This window comes from Chamaea fasciata, unplaced genomic scaffold (genome assembly GCF_029207755.1).
Source record: "Chamaea fasciata isolate MVZ Bird 193981 ecotype frontalis unplaced genomic scaffold, bChaFas1.0.hap1 SCAF_2, whole genome shotgun sequence".
NCBI classification, from domain to species: domain Eukaryota; kingdom Metazoa; phylum Chordata; class Aves; order Passeriformes; family Sylviidae; genus Chamaea; species Chamaea fasciata.
In genome coordinates, this window is record NW_027094087.1 from 91,735,266 (window position 1) to 91,756,922 (window position 21,657).

General features: G+C 39.9%; 1 protein-coding gene across 2 annotated transcripts in view; it reads right to left on the reverse strand.

The window, feature by feature from the left end:
• Nucleotides 1-21,657, reverse strand: part of COL4A2 (collagen type IV alpha 2 chain) — a 147,938-nt gene that overhangs the window by 64,787 nt on the left and 61,494 nt on the right. The gene's annotated exons all lie outside the window — the stretch shown is intronic.

The following is a 21,657-nucleotide window of genomic DNA, read 5'->3' on the forward strand; positions in this document are numbered from 1 at the left end:
AAGAGCCTGGAGATTGATAACCCACAAATTACCTGGGCAATAAAAAAGACTAACCAAATATTATCTGCTCTAGCTGACCCTGCTTGAGCATGTATGGTTGGACTAGATGATCTTAGAGCCCCTTTCCAACCTCAGCCATTCTGTGATTCAGTGAAATAAGGCGATACTGATATTCAAAATCCTCTTTAAGACCCTGCAATTTAGCTGTTTGCCTATTCTATTGCTTAGATTTTTTCCTCTCTGTGATGTCTGTAGAATTTTTCTGTCTGTGTACATATTTATTCCCTCTTTTGTTTGCTGTCTTCAGATCTCTGTGTATCTAACGCAAGCCATAAAGCACTCCAGTTTCTTTAGAACAGATAAGGGGTGGGAGTCACTGACATGAGGTGGAATACTTTCTTACTGTTAAAAACACTGATAATTACTATGAATTGTTTAGTAAAGTTAGCATTATTGACAAAAGCCAAGATGCAAGTTTATAGTTATCTGCTCATGGATAACTATAGCTGCGTGTTTGTTGCAGACATACTTATGTATGTCTGCATACATACCTTTAGGTTTCCCATACCTTTACAGTTTACATGAGTATTTACAACAGAAAGAAAAACAGCCTTCTGGTTCTTGCAATTCTTTAAAAACCTCACTAAAACCCTGCCAGACCTATCACTCTACCAACTCCACTGATTTATAAAGTTCTGAACAGGAGAAGTTTCTGCTGTTATTTGTTTCCACCACAGGAAGACACCAATAAGCACTCCTAAGGCTAAAAAACAACCTACTTTTTTTATGAACACTGCCTGATATTTCCATTACATTGTGACACAGAAAATAGGATTCACTTAAAAGGAGAGATTTGAAGAAAGAGTCAGAGTAAAAAAAGATGACAGAGCTATTCAGCTTCCTCTGAGTATTTTTGACTTAGAGTCATTTTTCTCCTCCTACTCTCCCTGCCATCTCCAAACAAAAAAGAAACCCACAACAGATTTCCCACAGATACAGGGGAAAAAACAAAACAAAACAAAACTAAACTAAACAAAACAAACAAACAAAAAACCCCCAAAAAACCCCCAAAACCCAAAAACCCCCAAAATTAAATTTGTCCTAATGAGGCTGACAGAATTTTCAGAGAGTAAATTTCCAGTACCAAGAACTGAAACAAGAATCAATGAAAATTCATTATTTATTACACTGGCTGGGGTAATACAACATTACCTCCATAAATATTAACCCAACTGCAATGAAGAAAATCAGCAGTTTGCCTATTTGCATATTCTTTTTGGTCTTGATGATTTTATCAATCTAATTCCTATACATATCAGATATCCTTGGAAGATGAAACTAATTCTAACAGAATATGGTTTAGTAACCCCATGGAGATGATGCAGTTCAGAAAGAATTTTAATGAAGCATCATGGAGAAAGAATTTGAATTATTAACTATGATAGATTGTGGACAAAAAAGAAAATGAAATCTATTTCCTTTCAGCATTCAAAAAAACTATTTCATTCTGAAGGCAAATATGATTTAATATGATTTTCCAGTTAATTCTGATTATTTATAAAGGCCTGACTAGACACTGAGCTGTTAATGTCTTAGATTTTGAGTTACCACAGAAATTGAAATAATTTTAATTATTTTACGCCAAGTAGTGATGAGATTTCTGCAGAAGTTCCTGCTTGTCTGAACTTTTCCCAATAAATTTAATTATTAGTATTAAGCAAATCTGACCAAAAAAAAAAAAAAAAGTGAAATGAATGTACTTTGAATGTACAGCAGAAACATTAAGGAAAATAGCTGGAACGGCTTGGATAGCTTTTCAGCTGTTTGACTAAGCAACTTGCTACTTCATTCAATTAGTACCTTAGAGAGCTGATGACCTTGTTACCAATTGAATGTTTAATCCTTGACAGCAGGAATTAGAAATGACTTGAGAAAACAGCTAAACAACAGGACACAATATTCTCCATCACACTGACAGCACTGCTGCCCTAAACCTTCCTTCAGGTATAAGATACAGCTATTAACTGGTGTGTTCTTAAGGAATACATTTTTCAACTTAGAAAGAACAATGACACTACCCTGAAAATATGCAAGGTTCACTTGCTTCACTATAGGTGAACAAACTGGTAGTATTAAGAAACCAGAAGTTTTAGGAAAAACCCAACAAAATGAGGTAAGAGATTTACCTTAATGTCTGCCTGATATTAAAGAGTTGGTTGTAGGATAAGCACGCAAAACTACAGCCTTGTCATTCCTCAGTAAATGTGTGCAGATACCGATGAGGGCTTGAGACGGGTCTGTACTCAACTAAAGTGGTGTCACTCCCGTGCGCCAAACTGAAGATGGGAAGCACCCATGGATGAGAAGGCACCTTCTCACACTCAGCTCTCTGAAGCCCACAGTGAGTTCCCTTCCACCTTTTGGCAGAAACATGTGGGTATCACAATCCCTGTCGCACCACAAGGATGCTACAGGTCTCAGAAAAGCCCTTCTGAATTGAGGTGAATTTCAGCCAGTTTAATATTTGCTAACTCTTCGGCTGCTTCAGCAGCAGCAATCCTTCATCACAGAGATAAACAGAGACTTGGAAAAACATTTCAGAAGACAGTTTTTGTGCAGCTGTTAACAACTTCAGAGAAGAAACGCAGCAGATATGCGTTGGGATAAAACACGCAGTGACAAAAATGTAAACACAGAAATCCAGGCTGTGACCTAATTTAAGCCTTGTTCAGTCACAGGCTAGCAAAAGCATGCTTCCACACATAATTAAAAAAACATCCTGAAATTTAAAACAACTGAAACCATATGACAGTGGGACTTCTTGCACCGTTCCAAAGATGTGTAGTGAAAAAGAAATCAGTTAAATGTCTGAGATTAAACAGAAACTATCCAAGAATCCATTTAAAATCCTTTTACATTATTAATCACTTCTTTTTCTAAACCAAATGGAGCATGTATGTTTCAGCAAAAATGCACCAGCATCCATTCCAGATTAAAAAAAGATGATCACACAATTGATCTTAAATTTTGTAGAAATAAATTAAAAACACTGTTGAAAAGTTCACATTCTATGTCTAATCAATGCACCTTGTTGCACATCAGGCATGTAAAACGGCAGAGATTGAAGCACAATGCTCTAGGCAAACACAGCTATCAGAGGGCATCGTGCAGGCCCTTTTGAATGAGCACAGGAAAAAGAAATCTGAGAATTACTCCAGCGTGTCCTCACAGCAAAGCTGGCTATCAGCAGCTGACAGTTTGTGGGTACACAAGAAGCTACTGACTGGAGTGAGACTTGATAAACTGGCATTCCATGACCTTCAAGATATGGCACAAAACATGCTTGTCTTTCCAGGAAACTTTGATACTGCATTAGATGAGATTACATGATATGATTGTCAAAGCTTCACTCAATGTCAGCTGCCTACAACCACACCTACTTATGTTTTTGCATGCAGTGGTTGACTGGTGTGAGAGGGGCATGGGAAAATCTGTGCAGCAATTTCAAGTACCTCTTTTTAAATGCTCCTATGTATCCTTCAGGAGACTTAAATTATTCAGTGTAACACCGAATAATTCTTTGAAAAGTTGGGCAATAAGCAGTTCCAAAAATTGTACTTAGATATCCTTTACTCCAAAGCTCAACTTTTGTCTTGCAGAGACTCTTGCACCACTGCTTTCCTGATACACATCAGCACATGGAGAAGCCACCAACAGGCATTCCTGGTGGGGCTGCTGCTCTAGAAGTCAGGAAGCCACTCATTACACTTCACTGCCCTGCTGCTTCAGCCTGAAAAAAAGCAATATATGACTTACTTCTGGTAAAACTAAGCCCATGCTAATTTCTTGGCTTAAACTCATCAGTTCATTTTTAGGAGAGATGGGAGTTATGCAGAATGGCTGCTCTCTTCTCTGTCCTTCCAAGGTACTACAGGAATCTAATGGGACAGTTGAACTGTAAAAATGAAATCAGTGATTTTTGGGATGCCTATTTTATGGGTCTGTTCAAATGAACTAAATGAAAAAGGATGTCCCAAGGATACTTGCTATCACAAACACAAAATACACAGCTCCTTGTTTAAGTTCTCTTACACCATTTCAGTCTATTTCTCCTCATTATATCCACAGAAAGACTATTCATACATGATAAGCTATTTTGATTAGTGCAGATAATTTTCCATTGCTGTTCCATGCAAGCTGCAGTCATAGCAGAGTTGAGTCACTCTCATGATTTTGTTCCAAAACTTGTCTGTGTTGCCCAGTGCCTAAACCCATCAAAATAATTATGATAATGTTTGCATGTGGTGCTATTAGTTAAATATTCAAGCTATAGATGGAGAAACAAGGATTAGAAGCTTTGCTAGTAATTACAATCAGATGCCTGTAACAATCCTTGTGGTTTTGCCTGCTTGTTCAGTTGTTGCTCACATAGACTATCCACAACATGAGTGGGAAATTCCTGTGAGAAAAGGCTCTGGAAATGAGGTCCAAATGGTGCACTCTTTTGGTTTGAATGAAGAAAATGAGCTTTTTTGGGTCAGTTTACTTTGATTAAGGCATCGCAGAATAAACTGAATATTGCCCAATAAATAACATCTTTTATCACTGAAATGTATTCACTTTTGCATTATTATATATTTTTATAATTTAAAAAAAAATCTGTATAGAAAGAACTTACTGGAAACCCACACACACGTACTTGATATTTTTATCTACATTTTATTAGTAAACAAATTTCTGACACATCAGTAAGTAAATAGACTGTAAAACATATCTCCACAGAAATATCAGTGTAGATACATAAACAGTCTTGAGAGAAGAGGTTTTTTTAAAAAAAATCTTAAGCTTCATGTAATATTAACAAGAATACAGTGTGCCTTCCACAGCACTACTTGGAACAAAATGTTGTGCCCATGGATGGTAAAGCAATGAATAAGCTGCAATGAATAAGTCCTGGTCATGAAGCACTGATGGCTGAACAGAAATGCCAAAAAATCTGTACAATTAAGTGCTACTAGTCCTACAGATCCCAAGGAGGCCATGTAAGAGCTTATCACTCTGCTTGCTGTGGAAAACCAAAGTGAAACACAAGCTCGACCACTACATACTTGCAGTTCTGCTAGCTCTAAAGGGCTAAACAAAGCTGGGAACATGAAGCCACAGAAGTCACCCATCCTAAGGGCAGTCTGAAGAGAGTTCAGCACTGGATTTAATATAGCTTTAAAACCAGAGCTGTGTAGGATTATTTTGCTGGATGAAAACAGCAATATATCAGAAAAGGTTCTTTGTATGGATTGATTTAAAAGATAGTGGGGAGGAAAAATGGGACAGAATTCCTAATCACAAAATAAGGGGTTTAGTCAAAATGAGATAAAGTGCCAACTCTTGAGCTAGTGCATGGGTACAGCCCTTGCAGGACAGATGGCAAGCTCAAGTTCGAGCCCAGAGCACAGGTGAACTGCCATGTCTGTATTTATTTTCTAAAACTGTTTTTTTCATCTCAGTCCTAAAAAAAATAGTTTTTCCTTATTTAGGAATAAAATACCACAAGTCTTGAAAATATTTCAGGTCAGCAAAACTGGCTCTGTTAACATTTGTTCTGTTATACGCTACCCAAGAGCAGTCTCCTTGCTTTTATGCTGGAGGACAGCATGTTTGGATCTTGCTGTCTCCTGCTTTTTACATCTGCTATGCTGTGAATGGAGTCAATGTCACCATGCTGGCCCTGCTGGCCGTATTCCAGCCTAAGATTTCCCCATGCTGGAGGGAATTGCTTCAGCTGCTTTTACAGACCAACTTTAATTCCCCTTTCCTCTTCCAAAGCTTACCAAAAGGGCATTGTGTAGAAATTTAATCTTCCTTTTTTTTTAAAATTTTCTTCCCAATAGTGTAAATTCTTACTAATATGGCTTTGATAACCAAAGTAAAGGAGGCAACAGCTTGTGCACTCATGTTAAACCAGGGTTTTATTGTAATTTATTTCCCCTAATCTTCATGTGAACTGAAATGTAACTGTACACACCGCACATCAAAACTCAGATCTAGATATATTTCTTTCTGAAAGGTTTAGTGAAATTGGAAAGGGTATTCAAAAGATAGAACAGCCTGAATATAGTGCTGGAATGGGACATTCACTGGCTTACAGCAGTGGACACAGAAAAGGTTCCCACCGCAAAAAGAGATTGATGCTGAAAGTCTGCTAGAATAAGGTTCCCTCTGGGTCAACTTCTGGCCATTTACAGTTCATGTTAAAAGCTATAATTCATAGATTTCTCTGCCTTTCACTACATGATTTTCCTAATTTGCCATTGTTTTAGCTTTCAGTATACAGCCATCACTGCTATTTGAACAGTAGGTGTGTTGCAATAAATGCTATTGCCTTGTCATCTCTGATTAACTCCACTGAGTTCAGTTACACCACCCCAATACTAGACCCGGACAGCTGAACTGGGAACACACTTGGGTCTAACATCTAACAGATGTTTGATGGGAAAATTTCCAACATCTCTACTTTTTTTTCTTAGAAAGCAAAAAGAAAAAACTAGTTTAACTCCATTTTCTCAAGGCTCAGAGTCTCTCACAATAACAAGCTTTAGGAATAACATGGGAATGAAAGAAAGCACAGTAATATAACAAGAGGGAATAACTGCTCTGCTTAAAATACAAACTATTTCACATGCTTCTTCCTATCCATATTATATAGAATCTTTCCACTGAAAGCACTCCAAGAATGTGCCATTTACTGCTAAATCAATGAAGTCAAAGAGCATGGGAATGCAGTCTGAGATCCCAGAAGAATCCATCCAGATTGTGCTATCAACAACCTGCAATGCAGTGCAAGGTTGAGACCAAGCCTAGTACTTTTGTCCAAAGTCTGGTGATTATTTTTTTTAAAGGCTACAAGTGCAGGCATTTTCAGAGTACCGTTTGTGGCTATTTGCCTTGGGAAAGTTAAGTAAAGTTGGAAAACAATGCTTTCATAATGAATGTATTTTATTTTCTCTCAATCTATATGGAAGTGTTTATTGCAAACAAATCATGTGTAAACTGTTCTAAAATAAGCCCCTAAAAATAAGTAATTGAAGCTTACTCTAATACATGGCAGAAGTAGGAATTTTGCTGAGTTACTACATGCTCAGCTTTTTCACCCCATGCCTTGTCTAATGTTAAGACCATAGCTTCTGTGATAAATATGATTCTTGTATAAACACATTCTTTCCAACAATATTCATCTGGCTCTTTGCGTCTGAGAGAGTATGAAACGTTACAGAGCTCTCAGCACTTCATTCTCTCTCTCATTCAACGAGCTAAAATAAATCTTTGTTTCTTATGTTGGTATATAATATGCAGTGCCAGGACCTGCAAAATCCTTCCCTTTTCTAGTAGTGTCTAGCGCACTTGAGAACTCGCCCTTAGCCACAGACGTGAAGAAATGTTAAACAAAGTTGCTACTGCACAACCACCTCCTCCTACATGAGCTCTTGGGATAGGTTTAATCCCCAGCTGCACTTGAAGAACACACTTGTTGAGACTAATGCGGCATCACAGCCGGGCTGCTTGCGTAGTCCTGTTCAGAGAGGCGTCAGCATCCCTGCAGAGCCAGCCAGCCAGCCTATTTCAAACACATCTCACCAGGGCAAGAAGTCAGATTATTTCACATTGAAGGAGTGGAATTTCCACAGGCGACTTTGGAGATCTCAGCTGCTGCTGGTCTTTGAAAGAAGTCCTTATATATGTAGAATGAAATTTAGCTCCTCCTTTTCAGTCCGAGCAACATTTAGAGAGAAAGACCCAACACAATGCCTAGCTCCTGGATCCAGATGCTTACCCAACCATTTATTTGCTGTGTATCAGGATGAGACACAGGCCCTTTTTGTCTCCTTTTCCCCTTTCTTCTGCCCCATACTCTAGCGGAAGAGCAGAAAGCTCTTTAGAACGCAAGAATACAGATTGTAGGGGCACTCTAGGGCTGGCTGTAGGAAGACCTAGAGCACACTTGAAATTAGACACCACTCCAATGAAACAGCTGGAACCAAAGAGGTACATAGAGATCAAAAGCAAAAATTGAAAATACTACCATTATTTCATAGCTAAAATACTGGATTAATACTCTGCACACATGAGCAATTTGATTCTCAGCTCCACCAGTGTCTTTCGTTTAACACTTGCAAAGCTCTTACAGCTGCATCAGTGGGTAACACCTCCTTTCTTCAACTATCATATTTCTTCATGTTCTGCAGTGGCAAAACTATCTTTTCTCATTATTTGCATCACTTTAGTGAGTAAAATCCTCTTTTCAGATTAGAACCACATTTTTTGTGTGAATAATGATGACAGTAGAATGGCTGCAGTTCAGTCCACTGTACTAATTTGTAACTCTTCATTAAAGAATTCCATGTTTACCTTTTTGATTATTTCAAGTTGGAAAAAAAAACTTCACTAGGACTACTTGCATGAAATTTCTTCACAATAACTAACTGTGAGAGTGATTTGTTCAGTAAAAGCTTGAGTCTTGCGCACAGACACGAACAGGCACATGCATACACGGAAAGCTCTTCATGCCTAGCATGTAAATATCTATTTCTGTAGAGGAGGGGAGTCACAGTTCTTCCACATTTGCTCATCATCATCATCTTTATTGTGTGCCTGCTGAGCTTCACTCTCTGGAGGTCCACCTCCGGTGAGAGAAATGTGATATGGGCAGTTTTCTGTATTTAGACCTGAGAGCAACTGAGAAAGTCAATGTTGGCTGCACTGACCAGCTTTTCTTTCTACTGCCAAGTCTACAGCAGCCTTGAGAATTCACGCTCTGCATAGCAAAGGGATATGTTTCTTTATCATCTGAGTTGGTTTATTCACCACTGGCATTTGCAGAGCACATCAGTAATACTGAGACAAGGCAGTGTACAGATGAAAGCCAGAACCTGATCTCCCAAAGCCTCCTTTCCAGAGCTACATTACTCCAACTGTGTATTGCAGCCCTTCACACAAAACCAAGGCTATGTCTTCTTTCTTTAGTAAGAATAATGAATGTTTATGGCTGAGTTCTCCATCAGTGTCTGTTTCTGACACAGGGAACTAAGAAAAAAACAGTTTCCTGTTTCTTTGTCTGTGTTTATCGACATGTGCCAAAAGGAAGCAAGTTTGGACACTATTATGCAGCTTGCTGAGAAGCTATCTTAAACATGAGGTTTCTTCTTTCCTACTGGCCATCATGGTTTCTTATCTCAGGCATTTAAACTATTTGCTAATTGCTCTCTTTTCTGTTTTGGAAAATTTTTTGTGGGGATTTTTTTTTTTTTTTTTTTTTTTGGCGGGGGAGACTTTTTGTTGTTTAACAGAGTAGTTGCTATGAAAATAATAACTTGTGGACAGGAACATTTCTGTCCATAATTCTAATACTGAAAGGCCCTCTATTTATTTTGTAAGAATGTTAGCATTTCTCTGGGGATAACCTTGAAGAAAGCAGGTTGAATTTTGCTGCGAGATTGAAACACTGGTGAAATAAGAAGACTAAGTCTTTGTGACTAATTGCTGCCAAGAGTTATACTGCAGCCTGATCCATAACCATTAAAACAAGTAGAAAATAGACCCCCATCTGCTTTACATTATATAAGATATATTAAGCATAAAGCCTTCAACTATTTTTCATTGCAAGATCTAGTTTCACTCTATCCCTTATTTTGCTCTAGCCTTAAGGAAAATCCGAACATATTCAAATATGCTTGTTATATGTTAACACATTTAGGGTGCTTTTCAGATATATCATGCCCACAAAGTTGCTAGTGTGGCTATAAGGGAAGAGAAAAAGAGGTGTGGCCTGTATATGGGAACAAGATTGCCAAGAATTGTGCAACATCGTGCTCTAGCTGGCACTAGCATTGCTCTGCTAATGCACAGCTGGAATTCACAACCGAAACATGGAGATGGAGTGGTTGTTTCTTCTAAAAAGAGGTAGATGGTATCAAAATCAACCTCTAAAATGTCCCAACAGAAACATCTTTCCATCTGCTGCTATAGTCTCTTTATCCTGAAATTGTTCTGTGGAATTTCCTGTTTACTCTCAATCCCCTAATTTATAGATCATGTCCTTCAACACCAATGGTAGAGTTTATGTAATTTCCATTCACTGAATTCCTTCATTATGTTCTTTTAGAACAAACTGGGTTATTATCTTAATGTGTGCAAGTTCAGGAGGTTTAACATTTTCCTACCAGCTACAACTTAATTGCAAGTTTGAGCCTCATACTGACAATTGCCTAACTGAAAAAAGAATATTAAATCTACAGTCTACCTCACAGATTGACTCTAGCATTACTTTTGAATTTCCTCATTTTATTGGTGCTTCCAGTCTGAAGAATCCTTCTCTGCATCACTTTTATGGCTGATCTTGAAGTATAGGACCAGCCTGGAGCATCATCAGTGTGACAGCTGAGACAGCTACAGGTGACCAGCTCAGAAGGGAGAAGTTGGTGAGTACTTCTACAACAAATTTCCCATTCATGGAGTGGGTAGGATAGGCAGCCTTTCCATAGGGCAAACAGTGAGGCTCAGCACTGGCTATACAGATGCAACTTAAGCAGCAGAGACCAGGACTCATCTCTTCTAACATCCTCCCTTTTCCTCCAGCCACACTTCTCTTAAGTAAGAGCCTTACAGAAAAGGACAGGCACAGAAACCCTGCCTGTGATGTCCTTCCTAGGCAGTGCTTAAGGAGGAGGATGGATGAATCACTTTTTCCATCTCACAAAAGCATGCATTTCCATCCTCAGCCCATCAAGTGCCGGCAGCCTTCCTACAGCCTGGGAAAACCAAGGAAGAGAGCATGGGATCCTGGTGCACACCACTGTGTCTGTCACTCAGGGAGTCTCACAAAACTCATTCGTAGAGCGTCTTTGGAAAACTGTGATTCAGTTTATTTACTAAAATAAGATTTATTTTGTTAAGTTCTCCCTGCATTTTTAAGTGGTTTGTTGAAAATCTTCCAAAGGTTGACTCGGGAACCAAATTAATTTTAACTTGGCGGGAACGTTCTTTTAACCAAGTATATAGGAAGCAAAGGCCATTTGCTGCTGACTGGCCAAACTCAAGATGTGATTAAATAATCCTCATGCTCCTTTGCCCCAACTCTTCCACCTTCTCCCCAGAAGTAATGAGGCAGGAAAGGTTCCTTCATTCCTCTACTGACACCACTAGAGTAGAGAGGCATGGATGCTCAGTGCCCACAGCGAGAGCAGCTGAGATGGCACTGAGCTACCTCTTTAAACAGCACTTTGGCTGCACACAGTGAGTGAGCTGGGCATTGTTATACCTCACAGGCTAACCTGGCCCTCAGACAAACAAAACATTACACTGAGAGTACTCCAATTCCCTCTCTTTCCAGCAACTTTATTCAAAGTGAATGAGGAACACCAAATGACAACCTGCTCCATGACAGCTTACTGAGGATCATGTCCCCCACATTAACACTGACACCGAACAGCTTTAAGTTACCTTCCCCTTGTGCAGCCCTGGGCCCTGCTGCATTTAATTTCCTTTACTGCCCAACTCACTGTTACCTCCTGCTTTCGCTGCTCATCTCCTCCTCTTCTGGCCTTAGTCCCAGCCATCTGCTGCCAGCTCCTAGACAAATCACAACTACAAACTTCCTCCTTCTGTCTCCTTCACTGTCCACTCCCACACTCTCCTGAAGTATCTTCACTCAGTTAGCCACCTGGCAAGAAGAGCATCTTCAAGGTCATTAGGTGAACATTCCTGGACAGAAAAGCAGCAGTTAAAAAAGAAGGGTGGGGTTGGCATGGAATAGCCAGGGAGAAAAAGAAAAACAAACAGGCAGTGAAAACAGGGTAGAAAAGCAATGTACAGACTTGGGAAATTCCATGCCTGGTAGTATGGATGGCCAGCTGGGTTTCAGCAAACCTTAGAGTGAATAAATCGTCCTGCCTTACTTCTACTCTATAAGCTGGTCTTCAACAAGAGTACAAAAGAAAACAAGAAGAAAGTGGCTGGAGTAGTTTGATAAAAGTTTTTATGGGCTGCAAGATGCTCTAAAATCCATCACTAAAAGGATCCAGAAACACGAAGAGCTAATCTGAGGGCCTGCATTTTTTGTTTCGGCAGAAGAAAGTATAAACTAGACCAGAATCAATCACAGCTCATTTTCAGAAGACACAGGGTGGTCACAAGCAGTTGTGTTTTGTAAGAATAAGCCATCAAGAAGAGGAATGCATCCTACTTTTGACTTTTTTCTAAACATGGATTTGAGGTCGATAAAGGCGAATGAGCTCACCTCCCAGTAGAGATAAAATTCCTTTCATACAACTGATTAGCTTATAAGACAGTCCTCATCATACTAAAACTATTCCAATCAACCCCTCCTCCCAAAACCTTCCCACAACCCCCCCAATGCCACCCACAGTTCTCAGCGCACTGGAAAAGTAGCTGCTGACAAATAGGAGTGCTGTCCATCTACTGACTTTTCCAAGTGTTATGTTTTGGCTATTTATTACCACAGTTACATTGCAAATGAACTTCTCACTCACTGATTTGTTCCAGCAAAATTTGACCTAAGCAAAGCATACCCAGTCATTTTGGCCAATTGGCAAGGGTTGATTAAGATTCCTGTTATTTTTACTTTGTTTTGACTGGCTTTGAAAAGGCAGTCCTAAACAGGCTTTTCTCACTTTCAGGGGCCTCAGGGAGCCAAGGAGGTAGCCTACTGTACATGCAGAAGCTTTTGTGTGTCCACACACTGCTGTGCCATTACAGGCTGCCACTTGTACCTCCTCACTCTGCTTTACCACCCAGATATGAAAACAAAATGTACTGTTGTGCAAGCATTCCTTCTCAACTTTGGTAAGAGAAATGGTATTAAAATCCAAAGGGGCATACACAGATTTCCACAACTCCTGGTGAATGCCACGTTATGCTCATGCTCCCCACATTTTACCAACTAGAGACTGAAGTTCCTACCACTTTTCTAGAAATATTCAGGGGCTCCTCGATGGTAAGTTTCTGACTGGAAACAGATGAAACCTTCTAGTGATGGGAGAAAAGAATTGTCATGCAGACTGACAATGACTTCAGTATTTTTTGCAGACATAGTCCATGGAATAATTCTCCACCTCCTTAGACTTACATCCTGTATGTGTAGCCAGGTGTAGGTTTAGCTTCCACCAATAAGAACTATTTGGCAGTAAATGCTGCATTAAATATTGAACTGCAATACTTAGATGTATACACATTTATCCAACACCAGATTCAAATGGGAAGAGATGCTACAGCAACAACATAATTTAAGAAGAAAATGACAATTGTCTCAAAGAATAATACACAAGTTTGCGTTGGAAGGAACCTTTTAAAGGTCATCTAGTCCAACCCCCAGTGACTCTTCCAATGACCTTTCTTGCCTCTGAGATTTTAAACACTATAGACAAGCATAAGATGCATGAAATAACCCCTATCCTCTTCTCAACATTGATAGGCTTGTGGTCAGATGGCCTAAGTTCACTTTTGAACACTGAATCTCAACAGTCAAGAGGAAAACAAAAAAGAATGGTCAGCAATACAAGAAACTTTACCTACAAGTAACAAATGAGACAGCTTTCCCTAGACTGCAACAGCAAAGACCAGGTAGGGTAAATAGCACAGATACCAGCACAGGAACTTCAGATATGCTGACAAGCTTGCTGGTGGACTGTGGAATCTCCATCATTAGGAGGTCTTTAGGGGAAAGTCAGACATATCTACGTTGGCAACAATAGCAGAAATGGCATATCTTACAGTTTACTGGGACTTAAACAAGGAAAAAAAGCCCTGTCAAATCTAGTTAGTGCTTATTAGTTGTACTGTGTACAGAGTCTCCTAGAGATCAAGGCCTGTGTCAGAGACATTTCTATGCACACTGAGTAACAGTTTACTTGTTTCCTTGCAGTATGCAGTGCAAAGAAACGATAGGCCTTAAGGAGGGAATTGGTGATATTTTCTTAACTAGAGTGGAGAACCTCAGCCACAGTGGTATTATCCAAAACACAAGAATCTAGTTCGCAAAAATAGTCAGTACCAAACCCTGGCTCCAAGTTCCCTTAGGTGCCTTCAACTCCCACTTAGTTATTTAGTAAATGAGTACTATGACCAAAACTCAGCACACAGTGGATGTAACTCCTTGTCAAATACTTTAAAAAATCTGTTTTACTAAGGAGAACTGAGCTCTTGGGAGATTTACCTTACATGACTTCCCTTTCAACATACCATGAACCTGAGACTAAGCCAAGAGAGGAAGGAATGTCTCCTGAGAGCCTAAGGCTACAAGCAGGAGAGTTTGCCTGGAGCTTGCAACACCTCCTGCACCTCATTTCTGCTCTGCCACTGGCCGTGGGCACAGGTGGGACACCCATGCAGTAATAAGTGAACTATCAGAAGCACATCCAGCTGGGCTGGCTGAGCTCAGTGCTGATTCACTGCATTGGGTAAACTGCGAGCTGTGGGATCAGCTACTGCCTCCGGAGCTGGCAGCCAATTCAGGAGCAGCGACAGGTTGATATACTGTACATAAGAGGGAAACACTTCTTGGTTTTGGGTTTTTTTTTTTTTTTTGGTAGCAGCTCCTCAAGTACTCATATATTTTGCGAAGTTGATACTGAGGTTTTCCCCTGACAATGTATGTATTGAAGGATCTCGTGTCTGAACAGGCCTGAGAGCTTCAGAATGTAAAAAGTGCACTTCTAGTAATAAAACGTAGTATTTATGTGTAGACTAAAGACAATACAGAAATCTAATCTCTTTGGGGAAAAACCCCACACCTATTTCGAAATCAACATTTCTGATTTTGTTTGTTGAGCATAGATCACTCTAAAGGTGAACTGGTACACTGTACTTATGACTGTTTTTCATCCTGTGTATTCTTGATTTACACACCTTACTGAAAAATGTTAAAATTGCTTGATGCTAATAAACTTTGGTTGTTGAGGTTTTTTTGCCTGTTTGTTTTTTGTTCTTGTTATTTTGTTATGTTTTTTCTTCATTATGACAAATACAATCTAATTGACAGGAATGGCAAATGAGATCTAGGTGAAATCTAGTGAAAACCATGGGTGAGATGTCCAGCTGATACTAACTGGGGTAGTTCCATTTTCCTTTTGAAGTTGATGCTGATAGCAGTTTTCCTGTAAGGAAATCTGACTACTCTCTACTGTTATCAGAGAGGCTTCAGAAGAAACGTGTGGGCAAAGGAATGGGAATGGCAGAGAAAGTACCTACAGGACATCTGACTACCACTGGTCCAAAAATGGGGAAGATACAGTGCAGATGACAGATCGGAGAGCATTTCATTTCATTTCTTTCCCCACCACGGGCCTTCATCAGTTTTTCTCCAGACCACAGAGAAACCACCAACAGCCACCTGTATACCTCCTAAGCCTCATTTCAAGATCCTAAGTGGATGTCAGAAGCCTTTTGTGGCTACTTCTCAGTTTAGGAGTGAATTCAGCAGAGATGAAGGTGGACTGTACAGGAAAGGTCACATGCACAAGTTATATTGAATTCACCTGAGTTTTGGGGCTTTTCACTTAAGAAATCAGAGCAGTCAGTTTTAGCCTAAAGGGGGAGCATGAGCCTAAGTCCACAGTAACATGGAATGTCTTTCTTTTCACACTTTTTCTCAGTTTAAGTTCTTGTTCAGTCACACTGCACTGTGTATCCTAAAATCTGGAGAAAATCTGCCCTATTTTTGACCTGGGAGACCATAAATAAATGTAGGTAATAGCAGAAAATTGCATATTTTTACATATATGATGCAAAATTGTAGCAATACTCTTCCTCACTGAAGTGACTTTTTCCCTTAAGCTCTTGAGACCTTTGTACTTACTGAAAATGGCTGTGTGTGTGTGGCACTTTAATGTAATGACATAATCTGTAAGTACAATAGTCTAAGTTAAATAATGCTTCCTCACAAAGTTTCAGGCACACAACTAAGGAGTTAAGTAGTTTCCATGTTTGTTTTTCCTGGATCCTGTTCTGAGACTATCTTCCATAGCTGGAAAAGGTCAACATCCTACCATTAATACAACATTATTCCCACAAGTTTCTACAACAAAAAAAACTTTTCATAAACAAAAGCCATTTTTTAATGTGGTGCATCAAGAGCCATGTTTACTTGCACTGTTATTTTGCCAGTACCTTATGGTTTAGAAAAGATAAGGGTATTAACAGAATTTAAAATACATATTTTTTGATCTTATTCCACATTGGGAATGAAAGAAACTGTTACTAAACCGTCCTCCCAACTTCCTCTCTTGAGAGGTCAGATAACTTGGCAATCTATCACTTCTGAAAAAGAAAGTATACATATGTGTATTTGAAGGAGCCAAGACATGTAAAAAAATTTATATACAATCATTCAAGATTTTCTGAACTTTGCTCTGAAAATAAATAATGCTGACATTAAGAAACCAGTTGGAAGTATTTTATAGTTATTAAAGTAAAGCCTCACAAATCTTTTCATAATCAAAATGCTCAGAGGAACTTCTCTGCTTTGACTTAACTCTCTTTGTTCCTTCGCACTGGTTGGCAAACACAGTTCATCTGGGAAATGCACATACGTTTATAGTCTTTCCATTTGTCAGCTTTCTATAAAACTTCAAGAGTGTTCACAAAAGCAGTACCTAAATACTTGCATGACATCTGGCTAAAATGTAAAAGGAAAAACCACTGAAGAGATGTGAGTTTTGTTTGTTTGGGTTTTTTCCTTCACATACAGTTTCTAACTGCAGCACCTGTTTGGATTGCTCATTTGTTCCAAATGCATATGATTCACATCCATACTTTCCACAGAAACAAAAGTGTAATGTACAATCCAGAACATGGATCCCACTATTTCTTCTCTTTGAACTTCAAATCTAAAGTGGAAAGAATGTATTGGAATGATGGTATCTGAATAAGAAGGTGCAGTGCATGGAATTAAATATGTGATAATCCTGAACTCTTTATCACGTAAATTGTTATTATTGGTTAATCTACTTGATGTGCCTCTTCCCTATACCATGGCATCAAGCTGGTGCATGCTATCAGTTACCCGTTTTAGATGAGAAATGATCCTGTTGAGTTTCTGACATGAGGGTACAGGTAGAAATCTGAAAAGCTGAGGCACTCTGTCAGCCTCCTGCACTGCCCACACTGTCAGTGCTGGGTCATGGTATAGGTCTGCCTTGATCTCTGGGTGCATCTCCTGGGGATCTCTTTCTTTGAAGGATTCTCTTTCCCCCCCTGCTCCACTAAGGAAAACGATTTTGTGTCAGGGAAGCAACTTTTGACCTTTGCCTGACACTTGAGCAAGATACAAACCTTTGTAAAGTTTCATACACTCAGCAAAGCTTTTCATTTTCAGCAGCTGAAATGTGGGAAGATCCCACGTTTTCTTTAGAGTGTGCCCAAACCCTCACAGCTCTTTTTCTAGACCAGCCTTTGGGAACAGAGAGAATCCCGTGTGTGTGTGTGTGTCCGTGGTGCACCTTTGATGACCATTTGCATGGAGCAGCATCAGCCTCACAGACACCTAGGTGGAAGCCCACTCCCCAAAGCTGAGGAACTTACAGGGAATCATTTCTGCAGCTCTCCTTCCAAACCAACCTGGGACGGATCTGGAAACTGAGAGCAGGTTCCCTGTCCCTCCTCAAAAGCATTCAGGCAGCATGGAGCATACACAGGGACACACCAGGCTGGATGAAGAGGCTGGTGGAGGCTTCCAACTGGAGGTGTCTAACAAACCAGAAGCAAGGTTTCTTTTCATTACTAAAAAAATTTTGGGAATGAGAGTCAGAGAGGAAAGATGGGCCCTGGTGGCCCAGGATGATGTACCAGCACAAGAAGGGGATGTGCTTTTGAAAATAAATGAACAAAGATGTGCAATGAGTAGAAGAGGGACTTTGGGGTTAGATGGATGTAGACAGTTATAGTGTTCCAGTACAGAATAATGCATAAAGGGAAGAACAGTTGAAATAGTGGTAATTTTAAGCATCATTTTATACCTAATTCTGGATTACACAAGAGAGGAATTACACAGCATTAATGACTGGACAAGCAAGTCAGGATTCTGTAAGTGAATTTCTGCTTCTATTCATGAGCAAGTCAGCAGTACCAGGATGCTGCTGCCTGCTGCCTCTTCTGAGGCAAGTGCAGAGAGCAGGTGAAGAACAGGTGGGGATGCAACTTTAGTTGAAAGATAGTAAATCAAATCATAGGAGTAAGATGAGGTAAATTCCCTTTTCAAAGCTTTCAGAAATGCTCTGTTCAAATTTCTGATTTCTATATTTGTTTAGCTTTCACTCAAGGAAGGAATTTTGTTCAGAGTTCTCCATTAAAAGAAGCCTATCAAAAACTCAGGTAACCCATAGCTCAACCATTTTGAATATCAAGAGACACCGCTTTCACATCCTAAAGATTTGGGTTAAAACCTTGGAAGCAAAAGTGCAAGGTGAGATACTATCTGTAGTATCTCACCTAGCTGAGACATTGAGACATGTAATACCCAGACCAAAGGGAGAGGGGCACAACACAGAAAATAGTCTTGTAATACAGGGATAAAGGTAACAGCATTCTGAAGTGGTTACAAGAACACACTCAGTTGCACATAACAGAAAGCAAATATGCAGTTCATATTACTCAAGCTCCATATTCACCAGCCACAAAGCAGTAGAAATACATCTCACACTGACAGCAACAAAGGAGATTACATCACTTCAGGGACACTTCCGACTCTGGCTGTAAGAGAATCTGGAGGAGCACAAGTGTCAGGCTAAAAGCTGGTAAGAGCCAACAGAGCATTACAAGCACCATGGCATCACAAAAAGGCACATGCTCTGGACATAGACTAAACTGACCCCAGTTTCAGGGTGATAAACAAAGCAGGGGATTGTTTCACAGCCCCCATCAGAATCAATTTTTGGCAATTTCATCTGCCTGAATATTCAGAAGTCAGATAGGAAATAAATGAAATTTGTCAGTCGTCAGCTGCCTGATGCTCCTACATCCTGGTGTGTTTATGGGTTGTGCAACACTTCCTCTCCCAAGAAAAGAAATACTTGTTTCAAGCATGAAATGCTTTTTCTTCAGTCACTAGTTCTTAACAGCAGTTTCTTGCTGAGGTTTTCTTTGCTTTGTCTCTGCTTACCTCATGACATTTTTGTATCTAAATATTAGTGTTTTCTTTGAAAGACTTGCCTTTTGTTTGGTTTACATATTGCCATGTACACTCCTACAATTTTTCTTTTTGACTACCATCCTCTCCTCCTTCCAGCCCATCCTAACCAACTCAAGGAAACTTCTGCAAGTTTAGTGATTACACCAAAAGTTTTGTGCCCAGGGAAGGAGGCACTTCTAGGAAGGAAATCTCAATAATATTTTGTTTTGGAGAGTAGTAGATTAGTATCTCCAGACAATTTTATCTCAATTCTCCCCTGACAGTCAAATTTAAGCAAAGATGGCTATTTCCTATTTCCATTACAAGAAACTGAAAGGTTCTCACAGAAGACTAAGCTGGAAGCTTAAGCATTTCCCTCCTGGACCCTCTGGAATGTCTTCGTTACTGCTGTAGTTTTGATTTAAAACACCTGGGTCTTTCCTGGTCAAACACAACGTAATTTGCCTGTGATGCTTCTGCTTTCTTACAAAACACACTTGAGCCTCTCATGAATTCTTAGATTCTTTGTTAGCTCTTAAAAAGCCAAAGCTTACTTCTCGACAAATTTCAGTTCTGAAAGCAAATCAGACCAGCAGCTAGAATATGTGATCAAACTAGAACAGCCCTTTCTGCAGGACTTCAACCAGATTGTGTCTGGTGGCAATAGTGTGCCAGGTGTCTATTTAGCCAGTATAAGGCTGGGGTAGGATACATCCCACAACTTAGAGAGACCTGCAGCTAAAGGGATTAATTTGTAACGTGCATAAAAGGGATCATGTACTTGCTTAAAGACACAGGTAAACTGACAGAGGTTACAAGAACCTAGGAATTACTAGATCCTGTAAAGAGCGAATTTTGAGGAAGTTCTCCTTGGACTAAACAGCTAGTTAAGGGACAAATTAAAGTCTGACCTGTATTTCACTTAATGATAAGAATAGAATATAATACTTGAGACGACATGAGCTGAACAATCTTTTTTTTTGAAAACTGTGGTATATGTTTGAAGAAAAAACCTGCAAGAATAGATGAACAGTTATAAACTGATACTAGGCATTGAATTTCATTATGGGAATGCTCTGAACTGAACTGAAAATGAAATAGTACTCCACTGGGTATGGGTAACAGCTAAGCAGCCTCTAACTGCAGACACTTCCTGAAATCTTCAACAGAATTTGGTTTAGAGAATTGGGAATATAAAAAAAAAAAAAAAACCCAGTATGAAAGACCTCTTTTTTAAGCAAAGGATTTACAAGTGGCTGCAAGACTGTTCCAGCAACTGTAAATACATGACAGAGAAGTATGTTTATCCCACAAAAATGAAAAGGACTCCTGTTGATTTAGTACACAGAGGCAGGAACACATTTAGCTTTACAGTTACGCCTCATTGCAAGGAGGGTTTATTTAGCCAGTTGGTGTTCTGATTTACACCACACAAAACATCTTTGAAGTCACTTAAGTTATACAACATACATAAATCAGGACAGTTCTCTGTCTAGGACTAAGAATAGGTAGAGAAGGAAAATCCTTACAGGGAAAAAGCAGAACACAATGTCTGTGAGGGAAAGAGTAAACAACAGCCCAAACTGCAGCTGTGTAAATGCACCAAGCCACAGACTCAGCTGACAATATGATGTGTATATTTATTTATACCAGAGTGTTGGGGCTTTTTTTAAAAAAGTATGCTTACTGAGAATGGTATTTAGTTTTGGTAAACATGAGGGGCCAACTGCCATGCTTAGGCAGGAGATGGTGAGATCATAGAGAGGATTTTTGCTGATGAAATGTATACATGACTGATACAATTAGCATTGTCTAGCAGAAAGTATTACTTAATAAAATTATTACTGTGGCAGCGATGTATAGCCATCTTTGTTGGCTGTAAATGTACTCTACCAGAGAGGGATGTACTCCTGTGGTAATGTGTCCCTCCAGTGAGGACTGGACACACTGAGGAGGTAGATGCAGGGGGCAGGAGGGTCTCCAACCCCTGAGGGGGAGCCCCCCCACCCCTCTGCATGTTTCTTGTTCTGCACACCACAAACCACAGTGGGGCATGGCCTGAAGGGTCCTGCTGAGCTGTCAGTGTTGGCACCTTGGAGCAGTGTCAGGGTCACTTGCAGGGGTAGCCCAGGGACGCTCTGTTTCTTCCCATGGGTTGTTCCTCATGAAGCAACAGAATCTTCCTTGGCCTGGGTGGTAGTCATGGATCCAGACTAGCCTCAACAGACCCGTTCTCCACTTCCCACGTATCTGGAATAGCTTAGGCATCTTTAGAGGTATGACACGAAGGATGTTGGCAGGAGAGGGAAGCCTGTTCTCTAGTTCACTTGACTAAGGTTACCCCTGCAGATCAGGCCCCAGACATGCCTGATCCCACGGAGCTGCCCTGCACCTTTAACATCACTCCAGCACATACCATTCCCTTCTCCAGAGATGCTTGAGCCATTGTACCAGATCGAAAATATGCCTCTACATGCCTGACA